This window comes from Solanum pennellii, chromosome 7 (genome assembly GCF_001406875.1).
Source record: "Solanum pennellii chromosome 7, SPENNV200".
In the NCBI taxonomy this organism is placed as follows: Eukaryota; Viridiplantae; Streptophyta; class Magnoliopsida; order Solanales; family Solanaceae; genus Solanum; species Solanum pennellii.
Genome location: NC_028643.1, coordinates 58,689,915 through 58,714,744, shown reverse-complemented (window position 1 = coordinate 58,714,744; position 24,830 = coordinate 58,689,915). Strand labels below are relative to the sequence as shown.

Genomic DNA, 24,830 nt, shown 5'->3' with positions numbered 1-24,830 from the left:
ATAAAACCCCAATCTCAATTAGACAATTTCACCCATAGTTCTAGAAATTTAAAGAAATGAAATAAAGAAAAAATTAAGAGATTTTAGTTATAAGAACACGATTGTCAAATCAAAATGTGAATTGTGAGGCAACTTGGAAGTCTCAATCCTAATTGAAATCTACAAGTACTTTTCTAATCTAAGATAAGAATATGAAATTCTCTCTCTCTAGGATTATTGAGTACAAGATGGATACATAAACACTGATTGTTGGCAAGTGTGCAAAAGGGTTTTGGGATCAATTTGGTGAATTTCCCAATCTGCCCTGGTGCTAGGCATTTTACCCTTTGTAATCACGACAACTAACTCATGCGGTCGCGGGGAGAAGTGTATCTAGGACATGGGATCACAACATCTGAATACAGAATCGCAAGATTTGAATTTCACGGGCAACGCAATGATGACCTATACTTCATACGGTCGTGATAACCAAACTTCTCTCAGTTCCACTTTCTTCTTATTGGCCTCTTCCTTCTTCAGTTCCACTTTAATTTTTCATCCATATTCTTAATCAACTCTCCATTTCATTTACCTATAAATTTTAAGCAAACCACATAAAAAGCATCAATTCTAAACTAAATCAAGTGAAAGTAACTATGAAAGTTATTTAAATGAGTGGAAATCCACCACTCATCACTCACTCCCTTGTTTTCTACATTTATTTAGTTTATGTGTCCCGTTCACTTGGATCCTCCTCTTGCATCAGTGTTCGTGGCTTGATTTTGAGGACTTTGTGAGGTACCACCTCGCGGAAGGTGTTACTTACTATTGACTATGTCTTTTTATCATTTTAGGAATGTAGACATTCAGACTTGTTCATTTATAAAAAATGGTATATTTATCTAGTGACTTGTATATGTGAAATCATGTTTTAATATGTTATTATTTTTGATATTTTTATGTTATGTATAGTCCTTATATCCTTTCTTACTTTCGTATTTACCCTTGTCAATGATTGTTACCGTTGACTTGTCTTAGTTGGATAAGGCAGATGTCATCACACCCAATTTTTGAATAGTGCTAGTTAGAACTTTTATCTCTTCATATCGTTTCTTTTTTAAATTGTAAAACTTTATGATTGTTGTTTTCTAAAGCAATTAAGAATCAATCTGTCGGGAAGGGTTTCAATTTAATTGCATTCATTAAAAAAATTATATTTTATAAACCGACTTTTTTTTTCTAATATTTAAACTTTATTTATCTCCCACACCAGAATAAATTTTTATCTTCAACTATTTTTTGAATTTCTTTACTAAATATCTTGAAGGTATTACTCTTAAAAGGAATAGTTAAATAATTAAGTGGAGACATATAAACACGTACGACAGAACAACTAATTTTTAACTTCAATTACCCATAAATTATTCGTTTATCAAATTGTAGGAAAAAGTGAATATTTTTCATTTAATTTAAAAATTGATTTTTTATTTAATGTATTCTATATTATTATAGAAACAACTACACATATATTGTTTTATGTGAATTTCATAATCTAAACAAGTTTAAAGAAAAGAGATATGGAGTCGTCCACTCCAAAACATAAATTCAAAATACTTTAATTTTAAGTCAAGATAACAATTAATTTTTTGAAGAAAAATATCATTACCCCAACCATAATTTCATGTCCTATATCAATTTTCTAGTGATTCTGATGGTTTGCATTAAATATGATATTTGACCAACTTTATGAAAACTATTTAAATTTATTTGGTCAAAGTCTTAAAACCAATAGTCATGTTTTTTCCTTATAATACACATTACAAAGTATAATAAATCGCTAATGTAAAAGAAATAAATGATTTTAAATAAATTTCTCAATTAATTTTAACATATCACTATTAGCAAAATAATAAAAGTCTTCACAATAATTGATTTAAAACTCTACTCTGTTCACACCTTTGCACTTTATATTTCTCTTACCTTTTATGGACAAATAATAAATTTTCCAAAATTGAACAAACATATTTTTCAAGAAACAACTCAGCAATCTAGATTGAACATATAAAAGGCGAGATGTATTTTCACTTCTTCATTTTAATTTTAGTTTTTGAAAAAATATATAAGCTGTCAAGAGAAGACACTTGAATCAATACAGGTTTGCTTCTTCAATTACTTCAATTTTTTAAAGGGATTAATAAAGAGGAACATGTAAATGTGATTGAGACGGTATTGATTCACTTGTTCATACTATTCAATTCATTTTTTCTTTTTATTTTCTTGCATAAAATAATTGAATTACGTGATGGTAAGTTTGATTCAATTCAGATATTGCTTTGTTTCTCAATTTTTTGCCTTGTGTTCATTTATAAATTTACAGTTCATTTTAGCAAGTGTCATGTTTTTGAATTTACAGACCATGTCTAATAAATTTTAAAACCTATAATCAACAAGATTGATATTTTTTATTTTCCTGCTTGCAATCCAATTTCAGTTCTTTTGTCTATGGAATAAGAAAAAAATATCTCAACCCCAAAAAAGTTATAGTAAAAGTTGTGTGCATCTTCCTATTTTCAAACCCTAGTTAGTGTATATCTCACCCTTTTCAAATCCTATTTGTGGGATGACATCAGATATGTTGCTTTTGTTGTTGTGTATGGATATGTATGAACAATCTCATTTAAACACAATAAGACTTCCATCAATTTTTCCACATGCATTCAGTCAATTATATTTTCGAATCTTAGAACGAGACTTTTATCTCGATCATAGAACGAGAGTCATCGAAGGATGATGCTTTCTTAATCCCTTAAAATCATTCCAATGTGCTCTCAAATCAAAAAGTGTTGTTTCATCTCTAAAATCTATATGTAATACCTATTTCTATTTATTTCAAATAAGTTTTACTTTATGAAATACAGTGTATATATACAGTTATTATTAGGATAAAGTGTATATAGCTTCAACGGCATATGTGTATAATAAATTAACTATATTTTTTTTGTGACTTCTAAATCTCATTTGGCTTTCAACTTTATACTCTTTAGTGTGGAGGGAAGATCTTTCTTTTTTGACAGCATGATTTGTCAATTTGAATAATTAGTTGATCTTGCCTTTTGGTTTTCATTCACTAGTATATGCCCAATATACTTGAAGAAGAAAATAAAAAGAAATAAGATGCCAAGAGGAATAAGAAATCTTCTGGAGAGGACCAAGGGGACTCTTCCAAGAATATACTAGAGAACAAGCAATAGGAAAAACTTATTTATAGTACGTAGTTAATTACTTCAACATCTTACAACTGATTTATGTTGATTATTATTGTCCTTGTTCACTTCAATAAATTAAAAGAGAAATAACGCCTTTTTTTAATTTTTATCATATTATGAAATATTTTTAAAAATTAATTGGAGTATTAGTAGTCTAAGAATTAATTTCAATGTATCATTAGTAACTCTTATTTAGCAAAATAAAATTTAACTATTTGTTTCAAGGGAACAAGGAAAACAATTCACAACTTTCCATGAAAGAGAGGAAGGATGCAGACAATCACATTCATGGTACATAATTCATTAGTTTATTCAACAACTCATAAATGACTTATATTATTAATTATCTTTCGTTTGATTATTAAGGATTTTCAGGTGACTTTGAGAGCCTTGGTGAAGATAACCATTATAGTGCTACCCAAATAGAAAATAACACTGTCAATACGTGTTTGTATCCACTCCTTCCTGCTTGCGAGGTAATTTTTCAACACTTACATCTATTTAAAAATCTTTTATTGAGCACGTTTATTATATTTCACAATATACTTTTCTATCTCCAATTGTTTATTAAGAAAGAATATGGATTTGCAGGATTTAGAAAGTGAGAAATTTAAAGAACATAGCGAAAGCAACATAAGCCGGGATCAAAAGGATTCTTTTGTGGAGGAACTTCTTGACGAACAACAAGAAGAAATTACTGATGGTACTTTAGGAGTTTTACAACTTTTAAATTAAATTTATTTTAATTATATGAATTTTTTTTCATCGAAAGTAGAGAATTATCCTAGTTTAAATCGATGAGCGCATGGTAATTTAAACTCTTCCCCTAAATGGCACATAGCTCATTGGTAGCCTAAAATACAGTCATTAAATTGATGTTGCAACCTTACTTTTTGAACTTCTAATTTGTTTCACATATATCATGCAATGTCACATTAAATTTTCAGGTGAGCCAGATATCGACAAAATTACATGCGAAGATGATATCCCAGATAATTCTGATCACATTATAAATGAAAATATTAACTATGGCTCGAGACTTTTGGCAAAAGATGAAAATGGTGGAAACTATCATATAACACAAGGAATGCCGAGAAGTATCAAATTTGATTCCATCAATAACATTTATAAGGTAATTCGTGTAAAGCTTTTGTTTATCTTCATCATGTATTTGAAACAAGTTTCTAATAATATTCAACAATAGTTTATTTTTTTCTTTACTTTTGTTACTTCAATATTTGACAAAATAAAATAAATTTCTAAACTTATTTTGTTATCTCACAAAATTTCATTCGATTCCACAGTGTACTTTCAGGCTCTCACCAATTGAAGATGAATATAATTGGAATCGTCCAACTGAAGAAGACCAAATATGAATCATTTAGAAAATGAAGATTCAAGTAACAAAACAAACAAAAAGACTGTTTGTAGTGAGAGAAAACGGAGAAACAACAACTGAGACAAGGATGTTGATACTTCTTCCCCGTAGATTCAGGATTGCATTTTAATCATATATGCAAGCTTAGGTTTTCTTGTAATAATTTTTTTGAATGTTGAATTTTAATTTCATGCAAAACATTAAACTTAGGTCGCCTTTATAAACTTTGTCAATTGCTTCTTCAGTTCTTGTTTATTAACTATATTAAGTATTTTTTAAAAAAATTCATCATCAAGAATGGTGTCATCACTTTCGAATAACAAAAGATCAAATTCGATACCAAGGGTCTTTAGAAAAAAAACTATCTACCTCTATGAGATAGTGATAAGGTTTGCATACAATATATCATTCCCAGATACCACTTAGTGGATTTCACTAGGTATGTTATTGTTGTTGTTGATACTATACTAAATCAATAAAGGTAAGTATTCTCAACATCAATATGCTTCTTCACAACTAGTTTATGTATTCATAGAGTCTTATAAATAGCTCACACTATATGTAATAGATATTCTTTCCTAAAATTTAACATAATGATCTTCACAATAACTAAATAATGAATGGAAGACAAGAAGACACCAGCCATGAGTCCTTAAAAACAACTTCACTATAATAAATAAACGACTATGTGTCAATAACATATTTTGCCACTATATTGTATTTAATGGAAAAATTTAATAAATATGAGTATTTATAACCAATACCCTATATAAATGTCATTAAAGGTTTTAGTGAAATTAGATGCAATGACATTAACTCAATTACCGCTAAATGTCTCTTTTAGTAGTGCTTGTGCTTGAAGTGTCACTGTCACAACCTATATATGACTTATGAAGACGTGAAGCGATCATGGAAAAAATACTATAGAAAGGATGACAAGATTACAACAGAAAAGAAAAATATTGAAGGTCTAGATAAAACAAGATTATATGTTTCATGCTACAGTATTACAATAGAAAAAAGTTTGAACATGCCTATCCCTACCCCAACCAAATCCTTTTAACTTCCTATCTCATATAGCTTAACTAGATTATGGGATGTCATTACCGCTGTAACATAGTTGTCAATTATTATCCAGATATATAATATGGCAATTGCATTGTAGATTTATCTGATGGAAGTCGTTGTAGTTGCATTTGCAACAGGTATGTATGTTACTTTAGAACATTCAGCTGGTCTAGCCATTACTCTCTATTTCATCGGTTGCATCTCTTTCACTGTGTTTATCTTGTCTATGATTATTCTTCTTGTAAAATGGCCTACATAAATTTAATACATCTATTATAATTATATTGACTTTGAGAGTCACGTCATCAACCCATATAATATTTTTTTCTCCCAATGTCATTGATTATTAATAAGATTAAAATGATGTTTAGTGATGTAACTTATGAGGTAGAGATGTACGGGAAGAGTGATATTTTGTCAAGCAAATCCACGTCCAAAAGATGAAGATTACTGAGATGAGGATGCTCAAATGGATGTGTGAATACACGCTGAGAGAGATATGATTGGGAATAAAGTTTTTCACTACAAGGTGGGAGTAGCTCTATGACAGACAAGATGAGAAATATGAGGCTAAGGTGGTTCGGTCATGTGAAGAGGAGCTGCGAGGGTACGCCAATTAGGAGATGTGAGAGGTAGGTTGTAGCAAGAGTTAAGAGAGGTAGAGGTATATATTACTTAGCACAGCTCCAACTCAGTATGTTGTTGGGTGTTCTCGTACTTAACGTGGGAGAATTTGGGGATAACCTCCTCCTTTTCCTCCTCTCATTATTGCAGTAGTATTTAGTAATTGTATAGTCTCCTATTATTCTGTGTGTCTGTCACGACCCAAAACCGAGCCGCGACTGGCACCCACACTTACCCTCCTATGTGAGCAAACCAACCAATCTAAACCCTAACATTTCAATATAATATCAACAGAAAGTAATGCGGAAGACTTAAACTCATTAATTAAAAACCAATTCAATAACTTCTAAAATTCAACATCTATTATTCCCCAAAATCTGGAAGTCATCACCACAAGAACGTCTATGATCAAATTACTAAACTAAGAGTATTCTAAGAAGCTAAAATAAACAAAGCTAGTCCATGCCGGAACTTCAAGGCATTAAGACATGAGGAAGAAGATCCAGTCCAAGCTAGAAGCATTAGCTCACCCTGAAATCCGGTGTAATGAAGACTGGCTAGCGTTGCGATTGAGTTGAAGACGACGGTACGTTTGCTCCACTCCACAAATAACAAAGAAAACAAATACAAGCAGGGGTCAGTACAAACACGGGTACTGAGTAGATATCATCGGCCAACTCAAAATAGAAAGCAATATATCTCAGATAACATCATAAAATCAACTAATATTCTTAACAGGTGATAGCAACAAGTATAAAAATCATTTATAACATCACCGAACATATCTATGAGGACTCAAGCCTCCACACCATACTCTTTTGGGAAACATGTTCTTTAGATTGAGTATATTAGCATATTTCAAGATTCATTATCTTTATTCCTCTTGTGTCGGTACGTGACACTCCGCTCCACTACTACTATCCTGGTGTCGGAACGTGACACTCCGATCCATATACTATCCTGGTGCCGGAACGTGACACCCGATCCATATACTATCCTGGTGTCGGAACGTGACACTCCGATCCATATATATATTCTATCCTGGTGCCGGAACGTGACACCCGATCCATATTCTATCCTGGTGTCGGAACGTGACACTCCGATCCATATACAATCCTTGTGCCGGAACGTGACACCCGATCCATATACTATCCTGGTGTCGGAACGTGACACTGCGATCCATATATATTCTATCCTGGTGCCGGAACGTGACACCCGATCCACTATTTCTATCCTGGTGTCGGAACGTGACACCCGATCCCCTAATCTCATTACGTTAGTTGATCAAGCCTTCTTTTATACCAAGGAATCATCAATAACAAGTAAAATTAGGGTTCAAGATTCAATATCCTCATCATGCTAGTTTCATCACAATTATATATATAAAATCACATCATGCATGCACACAATTAAGCATATAGAAGACTTTATAATCCTCCCCAACACATATCATTCGCTATTAAGAGTTTACTACGAATAGCATAAACCATAACCTACCTCTACCGAAGAATTTTGATCAAGCAAGCAAATTCCCCAAAGCTTTGTTTTTCCTCTTCGTTCATCTCTCTCTATCAATCGTGCGTTATTCTCCCTCTCCTTGTTCTTTCTATTTTTCTTATTCAACCCTCTTTCTTTTACCCTATTAGCATATAATTAAGTATAAAGATGGAAATAATATCCCACTAATTAACTCAAGGTTACCTCTTTTAACCCCCAAGTAATTAGACATATTAACATTAACCCACTAACTTTATAATTAAAGCAGGAATAGTCCAAAACGCCCCTTAAATTACTAAGCAGAAATCCGACCCAGCCTGGGATTACGCAGCCTGTGACGGCCCATCGCGCCTGCGACGGTTCGTCCTGCTGCTCCGTCACAGAGTTCAGAGACTCAATTCCACTAAAGGGTCAGTGACGGTCCGTCGTGCCCACGACGGTCCGTCCTGCCATGTCGTCACGAAGTTCAGAGAGTCGATTTCCGTACCCAAATTTCAGAATTCTAAGTGTTTTGGAACGAGACCCCCTCGACGGCCCGTCGTGCCAATGACGGTCCGTCGTGGGATCCGTCGACTCCGACAGTTTTTTTCCAGAATAAAATCTGCTGCTCAAAACGACTAAACCGGTCGTTACAGTGTCACACTAATTGTTGTTTTATTTTCTTTAAGTCATGGTATTTGGGTATTATATTTATCTTGCAAATCATACTTTGATAACATTCTTTTTGAGCAGATGGTCTATTGAAAACATTCTCTTTACCTCATAAAGGTAGACGTAAAATCAGCATACATCCTACTATCTCCAAACTCTAGTTGTAGGATTACACTAAGTAGTGTGTTATTATTATCAAAAACATATAAAAGAAATATTAATTGTGACGAAGGGGAGGAACAATATAGTAATTGACAATCTTTTGTGGTCTTAATTTAAAATCCATTGCACAAAATATGAATTTTTATCTTCAAAATAAGGTGGGTTACCTGTGATAATAACTAAATGTAACCTAATGGACGGAGTATATATATGTTGATGAACTCAATTTACCAAAGTCTTTATCTTAAAGTGGTTGTCTAATGTGGCAGGCTGGTACATAAACGTGTAGAACTGTGTATTAAAACATCTTAAAATGCATATCTATGTGTGGAGTTCGAGAATGGCCCAAACCACAAGGGACTATTTTGTGCAGCCCTTGCATTTATACTGAAGGTTCTTTCCATGGCTTGAATTTATGACCTTCTTAAATTAAAAAAAATTAAAATTCTAAAATCAACAACTTCAATTTTTACTTTTATATAATATAATTTTTTGACGAAAAATATTCAATTGTTATTTTTTAATTAGCATACGTGGCCAAAAATTGTCTTATCCCCAATTGAGCTTTTCTGCAACGACCTTAAGCCAAAAATTGTCTTATCACATTCGATTCACGACATGGACATGGATCGGTATAGGCAAAACCACTCTCAAACATATGGCCACAAAAAACTATAAAGAGAACTACTCACAATTTAGAGAAAAACAAGTAAACTAGAAATTCTAAATCAATTCAATACGTCTAATTGCTCACCGACAATGGCGCCCGTTTTGTATAATACTAAATTACTGTAAAAAAATTGTAAGAGTGAGTGGTTGTACTCAATAAAAATACCGAACTAAGAGTTAGGGTAAAATCCCACAAGGAACAATTTATCAGCAATCGAACATTTATAGGTTAAATAGATATTGGTTTGAATTTGAACATGCAATATACAACACTATCAAATAGAAAGCGAGTTTGTTAAGAAAATAAAAGATTTAGTGAAAGAAAATACTAAGCAAAGATAGATTAGGAAATTTGGAACTCAACCCTCATTCAACAATCCATTGCCATCTCAAATCAACTTAAGTTTGACTAGATAATCATCAATCAACACTTATCTCCTTTATCTCTCAAAGTGTTTTATCAGAAAATCTCCTTCGGGTTCAATTGAGTTCCACAACAAGCAATCCAATACATTAATATGAATCCATATTTCTAGCATTCAATAAAGTAAATCCAAATTATCTCCTTGTCTCAAATTTAGGAATCAAAGTGAAACATGACTATTAATCTAATGCTCCACTTCAGGAATTCTTATTCGAGCAATCCAGATAAATCGAAACTAGATTCAAGCATGCACTCTCAAATCATAGATTAAAGCATGAAAATAATATTAAACCCTAATCATGAAAGCACACAATCACAAAAACAAGCATTAGAGTGAGCAATTAAAATCCAAACAAGTTGTCTATTTTCAGCATAAAACCCAAATCTCAATTAGACAATTTCACCCATAGTACTAGAAATTTAAAGAAATGAAATAAAGAAAAAATTAAGAGATTTTAGTAATAAGAACATGATTGTCAAATCCGAATGTGAATTGTGAGGCAACTTGAAAGTCTCAATCCTAATTGAAATCTACAAGTACTTTTCTAATCAAAGATAAGAATATGGAATTCTCTCTTTCTAGGATTATTGCGTACAAGATTGATACATAAAAACTGATTGTTGGCAAGTGTGCAAAGGGGTTTTGGGATCAATGTGGTGAAATGCCCAATCTTCTCTGGTGCTAGGCATTTTACCCTTTGCAATCACAACAACTAACTCATGCGGTCGCGGGGAGTAGTGTATCTAGGACATAGGATCACGACATCTTAATACAGAATCGCAAGATTTGAATTTCACGGGCAACGCAATCACGACCTATACTTCATACGGTCGTGATAACAAAACTTCTCTCAGTTCCACTTTCTTCTAATTGGCCTCTTCCTTCTTCAATTCAACTTAATTTTTTCATCCATATTCTTAATCAACTCTCAATTTCATTTACCTATAAATTTTAAGCAAACCACATAAAAAGCATCAATTCTAAACAAAATCAAGTGAAAGTAACTGTGAAAGTTATTTAAATGAGTGGAAATCCACCACTCATCACCCAATCCCTTGTTTTCTACACTTATTTAGTTTATGTGCGCCGTTCATTTTGATCCTCCGCTTGCATCAGTGTTCGTGGCTTGATTTTGAGGACTTTGTGAGGTACCACCTCGCGGAAGGCGTTACATACTATTGACTATGTCTTTCTATCATTCTAGGAATGTAGACATTCAGACTTGTTCATTTATAAAAAATTGTATATTTATCTAGTGGCTTGTATAGGTGAAATCATGTTTTGTTATGTTATTATTTTCGAAATTTTTATGTTATGTTTAATCCTTATTTCCTCTCTTACTTTCGTATTTACCCTTGTCAATGATTGTTTCCGTTGACTTGTCTTAGTTGGATAAGGGAGATGTCATCACACCCAATTTTTGAATCGTGCTAGTTAGAACTTTTATCTCTTCATATCGTTTCTTTTTTAAATTGTAAAACTTGATGATTGCTATTTTCTAAAGCAACGAAAAAACTATCTTTTGGGAAGGGTTTCAATTTAACTGCATTCATTGAAAAATTATATTTTATAAATAGACTTATTTTTTCTCATATTTATACTTTATTTGTCTCCCACACCAGAATAAATTTTTATCTTCAACTATTTTTTGAATTTCTTTACTAAATATCGTAAAGGTATTACTCTTTAAAGGAATAGTTAAACAATTAAGTGGAGACATATAAACATGTACAACAGAACAACTGATTTTTACTTTCAATAACCCATAAGTTATTCGTTTATCAAATTGAAGGAAAAACTGAATATTTTTCATTTAATTTAAAATTGGTTTTTTATTTTATATTAATATATTCTATATTATTATAGAAACAACTACACATATATTGTTTTATGTGAATGTCATAATCTAAACAAGTTTAAAGAAAAGAGATATGGAGTCTTCCACTCAAAAACATAAATTCAAAATACTTTAATTTTAAGTCAAGATAACTATTATCTTTTGGAAGAAAAATATCATTACCTCAACCATAATTTCATGTCCTATATCAATTTTCTAGTGATTCTGATGGTTTGCATTAAATATGATATTTGACCAACTTTATGGAAACTATTTGAATTTATTTGGTCAAAGTCTTAAAACCATACTCATGTATTTTCCTGATAATACACATTACAAAGTATAATAAATGACTAAGGTAAAAGAAATAAATGATTTTAAATAAATTTCTCAATTAATTTTAAAATATCACTATTAGCAAAATAATAAAAGTCTTCACAATAATTGATTTAAAACTCTACTCTGTTCACACCTTTGCACTTTAAATTTATCTTACCTTTTATGGACAAATAACAAATTTTCCAAAATTTAACAAACGTATTTTTCATGAAACAACTCAGCGATCTAGATTGTACATATAAAAGGCGAGATGTCTGTTCACTTCTTCATTTTAATTTTAGTTTTTGAAAAAATATATAGAAGTCAAGAGAAGACACTTGAATCAATACAGGTTTGCCTCTTCACTTACTTCAATTTTTTAAAGGGATTAATAAAGAAGAACATGTAAATGTGATTGAGACAGTATTGATTCACTCGTTCATTCTATTCAATTCATTTTTGTTTTTTATTTTCTCGCATAAAAGAATCGAATTACGTGATGGTAAGTTTGATTCAATTCAGATATTGTTTTGTTTCTCAATTTTTTGCCTTGTGTTCATTTATAAATTTATAGTTCATTTTAGCAAGTGTCATGCTTTTGAATTTACAGACCATCTCTAATAAATTTTAAAACCTATAACCAACAAGATTGATTTTTTTTATTTCTCCTGCTTGCAATCCAATTTAAGTTCTTTTGTCTATGGAATATAGAAAAAAATATCTCAACCCCAAAAAAGTTACAGTAAAAGCTGTGTACATCTTCCTATTTTCAAACCCTTGTTTGTGTATATCTCACCCTTTTCACATCCTATTTGTGGGATGACATCAGATATGTTGCTTTTGTTGTTGTGTATGGATATGTATGAACAATCTCATTTAAACACAATAAGACATCCATCAATTTTTCCACATGCATTCAGTCAATTATATTTTCCAATCTTAGAACGAGACTTTTATATCGATCATAGAACGAGAGCCATCGAAGGATGATGTTTTCTTAATCCCTTAAAATCATTCCTATGTGCTGTCAAATCCAAAAGTGTTGTTTCATCTCTAAAATCTATATGTAATATCAATTTCTATTTATTTCAAATAAGTTTTACTTTATGAAATACAATGTAAATATACGGTTATGATTAGGATAAAGTGTATATAGCTTCAACGGCATATGTGTATAATAAATTAACTATATTTTGGTTGTGACTTCTAAATCTCATTTGGATTTAAACTTTATACTCTTTAGTGTGGAGGGAAGATCTTTCTTTTTTGCGAGCATGATTTGTCAATTTGAATAATTAGCTGATCTTGCCTTTTGGTTTTCATTCACTAGTATATGCCCAATATGCTTGAAGAAGAATATAAAAAGAAATAAGATGCCAAGAGGAATAAGAAATCTTCTGGAGGGGACCAAGGGGACTCTTCCAAGAATATACTAGAGAACAAGCAAAAGGAAAAACTTATTTATAGTACGTAGTTAATTACTTCAACATCTTACAATTGATTTATGTTGATTATTATTACCTTGTTCACATTAATAAATTAAAAGAGAAATAATGCCTTTTTTTTAATTTTAATCTTATTATGAAATAAAATTTTAAAAATTAATTGGAGTATTAGTAGTCTAAGAATTAATTTCAATATATCATTAGTAACTCTTATTTAGCAAAATAAAATTTTAACTATTTGATTCAAGGGAACAAGGAAAGCAATTCACAACTTTCCATGAAAGAGAGGACGGATGCAGACAATCACGAACGACAAATTATTCATGGTACATAATTCATTAGTTTATTCAACAACTCATAAATGACTTATACTATTAATTATCTTTCATTTGATTATTAATGATTTTCAGGTGAGTTTGAGAGCCTTGGTGAAGATAACCATAATAGTGCTACCCAAATAGAAAATAACACTGTCAATACGTGTTTGTATCCCCTCTTTCCTGCTTGCGAGGCAATTTTTCAACACTTACATCTATTTAAAAGTCTTTTATTGAGCACGTTTATTATATTTCACAATATACTTTTCTATCTCCAATTGTTTATTAAGAAACAATATGGATTTGCAGGAATTAGAAAGTGAGAAATTTAATGAACATAGCGAAAGAAACACAAGCCGGGATCAGAAGGATTCTTTTGTGGAGGAACTTCTTGACGAACGACAAGAAGAAATTATTGATGGTACTTTAGGAATTTTACAACTTTTAAATTAAATTTATTTTAATTATTTGACTTTTTTTTAATCGAAAGTAGAGAATTATCCTAATTTAAATTGATGAGCGCATGATAATTTAAACTCTTCCCCTAAATGGCACATAGTACATTGGTAGCCTAAAATATAATCACTAAATTGATGTTGCAACCTTACTTTTTGAACTTCTAATTTGTTTCACATATATCATGCAATGTCACATAATATTTTCAGGTGAGCCAGATATCAACAAAATTACATGCGAAGATGATATCCTACATAATTCTGATCACATTATAAATGAAAATATTAACTATGGCTCGAGACTTTTGTCAAAACATGAAAATTGTGGAAACTATCATATCACAAAAGGAATGCCGAGAAGTATCAAATTTTAATCATATATGCAAGCTTAAGTTTTCTTTTAATAATTTTTTTGAATGTTGAATTTTATCATTTCATGCAAAACATTAAATTTAGATCGCCTTTATAAACTTTGTCAATTGCTTCTTCAATTCTTGTTTATTAACTATCCTTTATTAAGTATTTCTTTTAAAATTCATCAACAAGAATGGTGTCATCTCTTTTGAATAACAATAGATTAAAATTCCATACCAAGGGTCTTTAGAAAAAAAAACTATCTACCTCTACAAGATAGTGATAAGGTTTGCATACAATGTATCCTTCCCAGATACCACTTAGTGGATTTCACTAGGTATGTTATTGTTGTTGTTGATAGTATACCAAATCAATAAAGGTAAGTATTCTCAATATCAATATGATTCTTCATAACTAGTTTATTTATTCATAGAGTCTTATAAATAGCTCACACTATATGTAATAGATATTCTTTCCTAAAATTTAACATAATGATCTTCACAATAACAAAATAATGAATGGAAGACAAGAAGACACCAAACATGAGTCCTTAAAAACAACTTCACTATAATAAATAAACGACTATGTGGCAATAACATTTTTTGCCACTATATTGTATTTAATGGCAAAATTTAATAAATATGAGTATTTATAACCAATGCCCTATATAAATGTCATTAATGGTTTTAGTGAAATTAGATGCAATGACATTAACTCAATTACCGCTAAATGACTCTTTTTGTAGTGCTTGTGCTTGAAGTGTCACTACACAACCTATATATGACTTATGAAGACGTGAAGCGATCATGGAAAAATACTATAGAAAGGATGAGAAGATTACAACAGAAAAGAAAAATATTGAAGGTCTAGATAAAATAGATTATATGTTGCATGCTACAGTATTACAACAGAAAAAAGTTTGAACATGCCTATCCCTACCCCAACCCAATCCTTTTAACTTCCTATCTCATATAGCTTAACTAGATTATTGGATGTCATTACCTCTGTAACAGAGTTGACAATTATTATCCAGATTTATACTATGACAATTGCATTGTAGATTTATCTGATGGAAGTCGTTGTAGTAGCATTTGCAACTGGTATGTATGTTACTTTAGAACATTCAGTTGGTCTAGCCGTTACTCTCTATTTCATCGGTTGCATCTCTTTCACTGTGTTTATCTTGTCTATGATTATTCTTCTTGTAAAAGGCCTACATAAATTTAATACTTCTATTATAATTATATTGACTTTGAGTGTCCCTTCATCAACCCATATAATATTTTTTTCTTACAATGTCATTGATTATTAATAAGATTAAAATGATGTTTAGTGATGTAACTTATGAGGTAGAGATGTACGGGAAGAGTGATAGTTAGTCAAGAAAATCCACGTCCAGAAGATGAAGATTATTGAGATGAGGATGCTCAAATGAATGTGTGAATACACGCTGAGAGAGATATGATTGCGAATAAAGTTTTTCACTACAAGGTGGGAGTAGCTCTATGACAGACAAGATGATAAATATGAGGCTAAGGTGGTTCGGTCTTGTGATGAGGAGCTGCGAGGGTACGCCAATTAGGAGATCTGAGAGGTTGGTTGTAGCAAGAGTTAAGAGAGGTAGAGGTATACTGGGAAAACATTGTTGGAGATTACATATGACTTAGCACATCTCCAACTCAGTAGGTTGTCGGGTGTTCTCGTACTTAACATGGGAGAATTTGGGGATAACCTCCTTGTTTTCCTCTTCTCATCATTGCAATAGTTTTTAGTAATTGTATAGTCTCCTATTATTCTGTGTGTCGCACTAATTGTTGTTTTATTTTCTTTAAGTCGTGGTATTTGGGTATTATATTTTTCTTGCAAATCTTACTTTGATAACATTCTTTTTGAGCAGATGGTCTATTGAAAACATTCTCGTTACCTCATAAAGGTAGAGGTAAAATCAGCATACATCCTACCTTCTCCATACCATAGTTGTAGGATTACACTAAGTAGTGTGTTATTATTATCGGAAAAATATAAAAGAAATATTAATTGTGACGAAGTGGAGGAACAGTAGAGTAATTGACAATCTTTTGTGGTCTTAATTTAAAATGCATTGCACAAGATATGAATTTTTATCTTCAAAATAAGGCGGGTTACCTGTGATAATAACTAAATGTAACCTAATGGACGGAGTACATATATGTTGATGAACTCCATTTACCAAAGTCTTTATCTTAAAGTGGTTGTCTAATGTGGAAGGCTGGTACATGAACGTGTAGAAGTGTGCATTAAAACATCTTAAAATGCATATCTATGTGTGGAGTTCGAGAATGACCCAAACCACAATGGACTATTTTGTGCAGCCCTTGCATTTATACTGAAGGTTCTTTCCATGGCTTGAATTTATGACCTTCTTAAATTAAAAAAATATTAAAATTCTAAAATCAACAGCTTCAAATTTTACTTTTATATAATATATTTTTTTTGACGAAAAATATTCAATTGTTTTTTTTAATTAGCATACGTGGCTTCACCATTAAAGATAAGCATATGGGAATTTGTTACTAAATTTATACAAATCAAAGATTAGAATTAAATGTATATATATAAATATAGGAAGAACAACTTTTGTTGTATTAATATGCTTCAAGTTATAGAATAGTCCTACTAAGAAAGAAAAAATGGATTTTTTAAAAAAATTATGTGGATTTGTGCCTTATAAGGATCAATAATTCATGATCTTACTTTTAAAACCCTATAATTTACACCGTTAGGGAAAGTAACAAAATGTTTCCCTTTTCATATCAAAATATATTCAGTTGCTCTATTGAAAATTTCGAAAAAATTTGTTGCCCTTTTGGTTCCATTGTCACGACCGGAGTATATACCCCAGACAAGACCGGCGTCGTTGACCTCTCAGAGGTTGCAGACAAGCCTACATACATCATCGTTACTTCATCTAGGTTAATTTTAGCGGAAAATTTGAACTTTTTATTTTTCAACATGCATGTAAGTCATTCTAGTTAAACTCATATACATTCACCATCAACCATCTACCATTAAGATCATCAAATGAAAGAAATAGTACAATGTTGCATTAAATGTATACTTGCAAAAATGGCCGCAATACAATGTCTGAAATAAAAAAGGGAAAGAAACGCTAGTTGAACATACTCCACTAGCTCAATCTTTTAACTAAGCTAGATTAAAATGGGCAAGCGTCTTCGAATGAATGAGGGCATACCAACTCCGGATGAATGCTCCACGTCCGGATGGCTTCACCGTCATCCTGTAAGCTCTAACGTCCACCTGTGCCTGCACCTAAAAATATAGAGTTGTATGGGATTAGTACACACTTGTACTAAGTATGGGTATATGCAAGCACACACCAATGACATGTATGAGTAAGAATAGCTCTTTCCTAACAACATGATGTATGGAAAGTCAAGTCAGTAAACTAGGTAAATTTAGATTAGGAAGGTTAGTGGACTTGCCAAATTGGATTAGGCATGTCATGCAATGAGAGTAACATGCATCATCATACGTATCATATTGCACACAACACATAACTTCTTACACATAGAACATAACATATTGCATATAGCACATAACATCTGTCATATCATTCGTTCATACGCCATGAGACTTTGGGATCATGGTCTTGACATCAAGACTTCCCAAAAATGAGGTCGCAAAATATGGGACCACAACTAGGGAGCCTTCTTTAGCAAATACAGAGTCTGCTTCATTCATTCAAACTTAATTCACTTGATATATTCATAAGATAGTGTAAACACCAGCTATCCCTAGGATTTAGTTTAAGACTTTCATCGGGTTCGCTGTGCAATTATCAAGAATGACCTACTATCATTACATAAGCATAGCGCACCTCTTGATTATCCTATCCTAATACCTTTGGTATAATTCATTTCATTATGTGAATCATTTGAGGTTGGCATCATTCATTGATTGGGAACTTTAACTTTAACCGACATATATCATGTGAACATCATGAAATCCAGTGTCTGCCCCATATCGAAAAAAGGTTGATTCACCGGCCAAAGTGACCCAAAACATGCTAGCGTGTATAGGGGATTGAACCCTACTAGATCCCTATATTGGAAGTATAGGTTCAAAGAATAGGAAATATAAGGAGACCCATACCCGGCATGTCGGACAGTCTCGTCTAATGAGAGTTACGTGAACCTCCTCCCTTCCCGAAGGAAGGCATCATCGCTCATAGGTAGCCTATCGATGCTCAATATAAAGTTCCATTACATTTAACTCATACATCATGGAAGATGGCTTCTACAATGAGGATATCATAGCTAATTATATGATTTCTAATTCCATTAGTAGTATTAAGTAAACATTAACTTCAATACTTTCATTAGAGTATTCATAGAGACTTGTTTCTTCATTAACTTTACACTCTCATAGGTGAGTACTTTTTGGTAACATTTACTTAGGCTCATTTAAGATTGCTCTCATCTTTCATATTAGCCGCTTCTCATTGTCACCTCATTAATTAACTTTAACACATTTGCTTTTCATAATTACTCATCACTTCACGTGAATGTTCATTTCATCATAGCCAATGCACTTTGCCATTTAGTATGTTTCACACTCTTACTTAACCTTTCTAGGGTTACATCAATTCATTCATAGTTTGTCTAAGTGATTCATGTTTACACAAGATTTTATGGTACAAGACTTATGCATCTTGTAGATATCCCAAGATATTGATTTCGATCTTTAGAGGCAACATTTATTAAATATTTTTTTACGTACGACTTATGTGTTAATACGGAATCGAGCAAGGGAACCCGATATTGAATCCCCTGAACAACACTTAATCTTATTTTAAACTTGATAATTGAATTTTTCATATTTGGGAGACCCTAGCTCAATTCCTATCAACCTCATAATATTTCTTTCTTATTCTCCTCTCCTTTTTTGATTTAAGACAAGGAGTTTGTGGGTTCAATCCCCCACAAGCTCATTATTTTTCTTTTAATTTATCTCTTAACTTTATCACCTATACAAGAGTTTGTGGGTTAAATCGCCACTCTCCACATTTAATTTCTCCTTTATTTTTCTCCTAACTCTCTTATCCATTCAAGAGGTTGTGGGTTCAATCCCCACTCACCACATCTATTTTTCCTTTCTTTTTTATCTTAAAATTTTTATGTAATTTTCATTTGTTAAGGTCATGGGTTCAATCCCCAATGACCTCACATTTAAAAAAATTTAAAAACATAACTAATTTTCCTCATCCTTGATCGAGACTGCTGGAAATATGGTCTCTTCCAATCCATTTTCCTCTCAATCTTTTGCTGATTTTTTTGTAGCTTTCATGTAATGATGTCTTGGGTTCAATACTTAGTGATATCACTTATTTTACATTTATTTTTCATTGCATTTTGTACCACTTTGTTTGGCCGAACCCAACCTACGAAATGCTGGGAATTTGTTCAGTATTTTCAACTTCTTTTTATCATCATTCATACGTGAATTCTTAAGGCATTTCGTAGATCATTTGGTGTATCTTTAAGTGTAATATTTCTATGATTATATTCAGCCAAGAGTTCCCATTAAATCCATCAACATTACACCAATTTTACACCTCATGATTTACACAAACATTCGCACATAAAATTCAACCATAAAAACTTATCATTTTTAAGGCTTAAAACCGAAAATCATGTCACGCCATACACATACATTTTTCAAGAAATTTTGGCATACAAACTTCATCGGTCATACAATTCCGAACACAATCATGAACACGTTATTAAAAAAAGCACACTTCATACCTAATCTACCAGCAAACATACCAACGTAAGATCAGTGATAGGAGCTAGTGACAGGGAACATGTAATGGGGAACAATCCTAGTTTCGGAATAGAATTATCTGAGTCTTAAGGGTCTCTTAGGAAAGGGACCAAGAGTAAGAAAAACCATTCCTGATTTTAACATTGTTCAACACTTGAACTTTCTGCTTAAGACTTCACAAATTTCACGTCCAATCCTACAACTTATACCTTACGCGACTAGCGTATTACGTTTTGCTTAACGTTTTCAGATTGCTTTCTCGTATGTGTTTTGCGTGAATGTTCTTCAAGTGTGAAGAAATTTTGTTTTCTGGTTTTTTTTTTCACGTTTGGCAGCCAGAAAGAAAGTGTGATGAGAGAGATAGACCTGAATGAGAGAGAGATTAACATGAAAAGGGTGAGTGGCTTAGCATTAGGTGATGTAGTTTATACTTAGTCAAATCTTTCAAAACTCGAAAATCTGATTTCATAAGTTTAGTGAAATGACCATAATGACCTTACAATATAAAATTCTAAACCTCAATTTAGTCCACTTAAATGTCGCTTCCGTCGAGGTTCGAACCCGTGACGAACCCATTGCGGAAATGGGTCCCTCAGGGTCGACCTGACCCAAACCGCCCCAATAATTAATTAATTAATAATAGTAATATAATTTTCCATTTTGTTGAATCAGTATTTAAATATTAATTAATTAAATTAATTTATCATTATAAATAATCAAATTAAATCATTGCTCCCAGCTAGGTTTGAACACCGGTGGAGCAATATTTTGCTCAATGGGCAATTTCGATCATTTCTACCAAAAATTACCCTCCAACCTATTATTTAAATAATTAATTACATATTTAGGGTAATTACGATGCTATCCTTAGCCTAGAAAAAGACCATTTTACCCCTAGACCCTCCAAACTTAAGATTTCCCCTTTTTAATTTGGTTAAAGACTCATCCGAGTTAATCTTCTTATTCGGGAGCCCTACATGGATGGACCCAACCTTTCCTAAATCAACTAACTCCCCAAGTTAGTTGGCTGGGCTGTCGCAAGGGTTTAGAGGTCTGGTTCTACGCGCATCAATCTGTGTGAGGCCGGTCTAATAGTAGGCATTATAGATACATCAAGCATTACTTAGAATATCCAGTTTAGGGTTGTTACATTATCCCCCCTGAACAACATTTGTTCCGGAATCACACTACACATCATTTTAAAATAAGGAGGGTGATTTTTGAAAATATCTTCACATTTGAGACTTTACTCTTTGTGAATTTCGTTTTCACACTTAATCTTGATAATGCATATTACTCAAGCTTATCTGAAGCTTCATATTTTAGATTGAGGAAATTCTTTCTCAATCTCACTTAACTTGATGCACCTCACAATTCACGCAACAAAAAAAATAACATGTCCACTCTATACAAAAACAACAACATGATATGCAAATATGAATTCATTTTAACTCACATAGTGCAATTATTACACATATGATTTTTGGACTTACAACACCAAGTCGACTATTGCACTAAAACTTTGAGTTTCTTAAAATAAACCAGCCTTAGGAGGAGTATATCTAACCCCTAAGATAACATCTTGTTGGCCTTAAGATTTGAAATTATATGGTTTTGTTGGATTGATCCACGCCCTGTTCATTTATACCCTATATCATTTGGAAACTTAAACCTCACTACCATGGTTTGATAGTCTTCCGTAGCATAACACTTATGGAGAAAATCCATACCTAAGCTATTTAATGCTTTTTGTTGGTGAATATCTGATTCACATATTAGTATGTTGGTGAACATCCTTGAAACCTACTAGCAGATTCACATTAATAGACTAAGGAACTCCTTCCTAAACCAAAGCATACAACATAAATAAACACATAAGTCAGCAACCAACATGATGACTCCAAAATATTAACTTCATACTAGTGCATAAAACCATACATATGAAAAACTAATTTAGGCTACTCATCGGAGACGTCACTAGAGGTGTCTTCCCCTACACCCCTAGACTTTAGTGCGAAGAATCATTCCCTACTTGGAACCTCTTCACTTTGACCATTCGGCTGAACATTCTCCTTTCCTTTTTCTTGACCTCTCATATACGGATAATCCTTCATCATGTGACCCAGTTTTCAAGAACTGTAACAAGCGTTAGAGCCCCTCGTAACCTCTCCTCCATGAAGTCTGCCACATTTCCAACAAGGTGGCCTCTCTTGATGTGTATCTACTTCACTGTTTTTCTTAACTCTAGGCTCGGAATCCCTATCATAGCGACCCTTGGATGAACTTGACTCCCCTTGATGGGAGAGTCACTTCTTAAACCCGGGATTATCCCAGATTTCAGTATTACTCTTCCTTGAAAAATTCTTCTCAGCTTGCCTTGACCTGTTCTCTGCCCCTGTATGCTTCCTCTTCCTGCTTTTCTCCACTTGTTGGACTTGTACCATAAGCCTGGAAAGATCCATGCTATCATGCAGCATAGATGCCCTACACTCCTCCTCGAGATCCTCAGCAATCTTAGATCCAATGTAAACTGGAGAATTCATCCTCGTGAAGTCCCTTAACCTGGTAGCAATGGTGCTGGAAGGTGGGTTCTCCCTGGGAACACCTTGTTGCTCTGCCTGGGCTGTCATAGCCTAAGCTTGTAAAGTGATGGCTTGGGCCATCTCTACCAAGGCTGTCCTCACTTCTCCATCTGTCAACCCAGTTGGGTTAACAGACATCCCAGTAGCTGCTTCTCCAATCTCTTCGTCGCGTTTCTCCTCGTATTCATCTTTCTTAATCTCAACAGTTGATGTTAGATACACTCTTAACACCAAGAAATCAGACATTAGAGAAGGCACGATGAGATCAGATTAAGGGAATTTTTCCTACGCATCATGCAGTCTCTATTTCAGGATAGTGGTGCACTTCACTACCATGACTTAGAAACTACTCGATGAGGTTGATGTGAAATTATTATCCTCGGAATTTAAACTAAGGCTCTAATACCAACTTTGTCACAACCGGAGTCTAGAACCTAGACGAGACCGTCGTAGTTGACCTATCAAAGGTCGCAGACAAGCCTACATACGTCATCGTTACTTCATCTAGGTTAATTTTAGCGGAAAATTTGAACTTTTTGTTTCTTAACATGTATGTAAGTCATTCTACTTACAATCATATATGTTTACCATCAACCATCTAGCATTAATATCATCAAATGAAAGAAATAGTACGATGTTGCATTAAATACTTACTTGCCAAAATGGCACAAATATAATGTCTGAAATAAAAACGGGAAAGAAACGCTAGTGGAACATACTCCACTATCTCATTCCTATAACTAAGGTAGATTAAAATGGGCAAGCTTTCTCAAATGCATGGGGGCCTACAAAGTCTGTATGAATGCTCCACGTCCGGATGGCTTCAGCGTCGACCTGTAAGCTTTAACGTCAACATGATCCTGCACCTAAAAATATATAGTTGTATGGGATTAGTACACACTTGTACTAAGTATGGATATATGCAAGCACACACCAAGGACATGGATGAGTAATAATAGCTCTTTCTTAATAACATTATTTATAGAAAGTCAAATCAGTAGACTTGCCAAATTTTGATTAGGAAGGTTACTGGACTTGCAAAACTTGATAAGAAAGGTCATGCCATGAGAGTAACATGTATCATCATACGTATCATGTTGCACACAACGTATAATGTCTTACACATACCACATAAAATCTGTCATATCATTCGTTCATACGCCATGAGAATTTGGAATCATGGATTTGACATCAAGACTTCCCAAAAATGAGGGCTCAACATATGGGACCTCAACTAGGGAGCCTTCTTTAGCAAACACATAGTCTGATTCATTCGTCCATACGTACTTCACTTCATACATTCTTAAAATGGTGTAAACACCAGCTATACCTAGGATGTATTTAAAGACTTTCATTGGGTTCGCTGTGCAATGATCAAGAATGACCTAGTGTCATTACATAAGTCTAGCTCACCTCTTGATTATCCTATCCTAACACCTTTGGTATCAGTCATTTATTATGTCCATCATTTGAGGCTGGCCTCAGTCATTGATTGGGAACTTTAACTTTAATCGACAAAAATCATTTTAGCATCATGAAATCCAGTGTCTGCACCATACCGAAAAGAGGTTGAATCACCGGCCAAAGTGACCCAAAATATGCTAGCGTATATAGGGGATTGAACACTGCTAGATCCTTATATTGGCAGTATAGGTTAAAAGACTAGGATATATAAGGAGGCCCATACTCGGCATGCTGGATAGTCTCATCTAATGTGAGTTACGTCAACCTCCGCCCTTCCTGAAGAAAGGCATCACCGCTCACGGCTAGCGTATTGGTGCTCAGTATAAAGTTCCAATACATTCAACTCATACATAATGAAAGTTAGCTTCTAGCATGAGGACATTATAGCTCATTAGATGATTTCTCATCTCATCATTAGTATTAAGTATGCATTAACTTCAATACTTTCATTAGTGTGTTCATAGAGACTGGTTTCTTCATTAGCTCTACACTCTCATAGGTGAGTAGGTTTTGGTA

General features: G+C 33.0%; 2 pseudogenes; both read left to right on the top strand.

Moving 5' to 3' along the window:
* The first annotated feature begins 3,113 nt into the window (after nucleotides 1-3,113).
* LOC107025104 lies at nucleotides 3,114-4,704 on the top strand (annotated as a pseudogene).
* An 8,503-nt stretch (nucleotides 4,705-13,207) lies between these two features.
* On the top strand, nucleotides 13,208-14,465 carry LOC107025766 (annotated as a pseudogene).
* The last annotated feature ends 10,365 nt before the right edge of the window (nucleotides 14,466-24,830 follow it).